The sequence below is a fragment of the Amblyraja radiata genome, chromosome 2, assembly GCF_010909765.2.
Source record: "Amblyraja radiata isolate CabotCenter1 chromosome 2, sAmbRad1.1.pri, whole genome shotgun sequence".
In the NCBI taxonomy this organism is placed as follows: domain Eukaryota; kingdom Metazoa; phylum Chordata; class Chondrichthyes; order Rajiformes; family Rajidae; genus Amblyraja; species Amblyraja radiata.
This window is the reverse complement of record NC_045957.1, coordinates 72669966-72673463: the sequence shown is the minus strand read 5'-3', so window position 1 is coordinate 72673463 and position 3498 is coordinate 72669966. Positions and strand designations below refer to the sequence as shown.

Here is a 3498-nt window from a genome sequence, read left to right as displayed (position 1 = left end):
TCTCATAAAACAATTCTATCTGTTGCTTCAGATATTCACAGCAAGCTGGGTCAGTTAATATTTGAGGATTATTCTTTACTCCTGATTCGACTTGCAAATTTACTTTTTGGGAAATACACACACTGAACTTTTTTCTTTCTCGTTTATCATATTGTTCACAGTATACTATATTTACAAATTCTGTTGTGCTGCAGCAAGTAAGAATTTCATTGTTCGATCTGGGACATATGACAATAAAACACTCTTGACTCTTTTGAAATAAATGGCAGCATTGAGTTTGCCTTCCTTACCACCGATTCGATTTGCAGATTAACTCTTTGGGAATCCGACACCAGCACTCCCAAATCCCTTTGCACGTCTGATTCCTGGGCTCTATCCCCATTTATAAAATAGTGTACGCCTTTATTCTTTCTACCAAAATGCATGACTCCACATTTGACTATATTCCATCTGCCACTTCTCTGCCCACTCTCACAATCTGTCCAAGTCCTTCTGTAGAGTCCCTGCTTTCTCTACACTACCTGTTCCTCCACCTATTTTCGTATCATCCTGAAACTTTGCCACAAAGCCTTCAATCCTCTCGTCCAAATCATTAATATAATAGAAGCATTGCAAAGCACAAAGAGAGAATTTGATGGATTTCTAAACTGTCCTGTAAAAATCTATGACCTATTATTGTCCTGTCTCCTTAATATATTACCTATTCTATCTTTCAATCTGGTGACTACTGACAAAGATGAATTGTAAAGTTTCAAGAAGACAGCAAGGGAAAGGGATGGGTAGAGTGCCTAAAAAGTCCTCGATATTTTTATTATAATTCTGTTTTAAAGGGTGAAAACTGAGCAGGTGTAAATTACACCTTCTGCAGATCTGTTCTTTGTTGTAAAAGGGCAAATGGCAATCGTAAAGCAATAAATTGAGGTTGAAAGGGTAACAGGACATTTACTTATCTGTAATGGGGTGACATTTGGTTGTGTTTATTGTTCTGTGTTTCCCAGAGGCAAATAATCTGTGAGTGTTGTAAACCCATTTGGGAAGAAGGAAACTCCTAAGGTGATTGCTGTGGTAAACGGAACATCAAATGGAAAGTCTGTAAAAAAGGAGCAGATGAATCTTTGTTCGTTGAGCAATCTCCTAGTTTGCTCCCAGTCATCACTGTATTTGTGACTCGTGCTGAAGTTGACTAAGAAGTGAAGGAATAATGGGCGAGCAAAGGGCCGTGGCCATGTCCAGCCTATCAGATGCACAAACTGTGCCCGTTGTGTCCCCAAAGACAAGGCCATTAAAAAGTTTTTCATCCGAAACATCGTGGAGGCTGCTGCTGTCCGAGATATTTCAGAGGCCAGTGTTTTTGACGCATATGTGCTGCCCAAGCTGTATGTGAAGTTGCATTACTGCGTCAGCTGTGCCATCCACTGCAAGGTGGCGAGTAACTGTTCTCAGGAGGCCAAGAAGGACCGAACTCCACCACCACGTTTCAGGCCAGGAGCTAACATCCCATGTAGACCTCCTCCCAAGCCTATGTAAACATCAACAAATTCTGTCATTTGGTTTGAATAATAAAAATGTTGGACCACTAAACAAAAATTAAAAAATGTTTAAAAAGTATTTGGCACTCATGAATAAAGTCTTGATTGTCTCACCCGATTATGTGTTTGTGTTGTGTTTTAAAGTTATCTTTAATACTACCTTCTGGTAATGGATTTGATATTGGTTTATTATTGTCACACATACCAAGATACAGTGAAAAATGTAATTTTGCAAATATCCAGGCAACTCATGAGTACAATGATAACAACGGGTTGGCCTAAAGAGAAAATAAACAGAGTGCAAAATATAGTGTTATAGCTGCAGAGAAAGTGCGGATAAAACAAAGGTGCAACTCTCTGCAATTTTTTGAAGTCTTGGACAGTGAAGTTGTTATACGAAGGTTTGGTGCATTCTGATAGGATGCTTTCTATGCTGCCTCTGTAGAAATTGGCAAGAGTCATTGGGGATATGCAAAGCCCCAGCACTGATCCTTGTGGAACATAAATAATCAAATTCATTCAATCATAAAAACAACTTTCTTGATCTCCTATTGTCAAGCCAATTTTGGATTCTCTTTCCAACTTCCCCTGGATTCCTTGTGCCCTCATCCTTTGAACCAGTCTCCCATGTGGGATCTTGTCAGAGGTTTTAATTAAGTCCATGTCCACTTTCCTGCTCACACAACATATATTGTTACTTCTTCAAAGAATTCAATCAAATTCTACCTGTGACAAGGACATGTTGGTGATCTCTGCCTTTCAATGTGATCATTAATCTTCACCCTCAAATTTATTTTTTCCAGTATCTTCCCTATCACTGATGTTAGGCTCACAGGTCAACAGTTACAATGCTTTTCCCTGCTGCCTTTCTGAAAAGGAGGGAGCACTGGTGCTGGCCTCCAGTCCTCTAGTACCTCACTTGTGCTCAGTGAAGATTCAAAAATCTCAGCCAGGCCCTCCGCAATCGCTTCCCTTGCCTTCCGGTAGCAGCCTGGGATAAATCCCATCCAGACCGAAGGATTTATCCATCTATAAGCCCATCAAGGAAGTGAATATGTCCTCTTTATTTATGGAGACCTGCATTAGATTTGCATCTGCCTTATCCTCGAGTTCTCCAACAATAAGGTCAGTTTCCTATGGAAAAATATTTAGGATCTCACATATACCTTTTGCCTGCTGCACAGATTGCCCCAGCTATCCCACGTGGGTTAACCACGCAGGTGAGTTTATAGATTGAGAGCACGTTTAAAGTGAGAGAAGAGAAATGTAAATGAGATGTGAGGGCTACATTTTTCATAGAGGATAGTAGTATCTGGAACAACCTACCAGAGGAGTGGTGAAGATACAATTACAACATTTTAAAAAAACATTTAGGAAGGCATCGCGGGATATGGGCATACTGTGGGTAGATGGGATTAGCATAGATAGAATGAATGAATGAATGAATAGGATTATTGGCCAAGTTTGTACACATACAAGGAATTTGCCTTGGTGCTCCGCTCGCAATTACAACATGACATGCAGTAAACAATTAAGAATAAAACATTATAGTTTAAACGTGTGAATGAAATAAAATACCAGAGCAAAAGGAGGCTACAGACTTATTGAGCAGAGCTTCTGCTCGTGGGGAAAAAAGCTGTTTTTATGTCTGGCTGTGGCGGCTTTGACAGTCCGGAGTCGCCTTCCAGAGGGAAGTACTTCAAAGAGTTTGTGGCCAGGATTGGAGGGGTCAGAGATGATCTTACCCACTCGCTTCCTGGCACTTGCAGTGTACAGTTCATCAATGGAGGGAAGGTTGCAGCCAACAACCTTCTCAGCTGATCGAACGATTCGCTGCAGGCTCCAGATGTCATGCTTGGTGGTTGAGCCAAACCAGACCGTGATGGAGAAGGCGAGGACAGAATCTGTGATGGCAGTATAGAATTGGACCATCATCGCCTGTGGCAGATTGTGCTTCCTCAGCTGCCGC

General features: G+C 41.1%; 1 pseudogene; it reads left to right on the top strand.

Annotated features, from left to right (window-relative positions):
* The first annotated feature begins 894 nt into the window (after positions 1 to 894).
* On the top strand, positions 895 to 1581 carry LOC116985111 (annotated as a pseudogene).
* The last annotated feature ends 1917 nt before the right edge of the window (positions 1582 to 3498 follow it).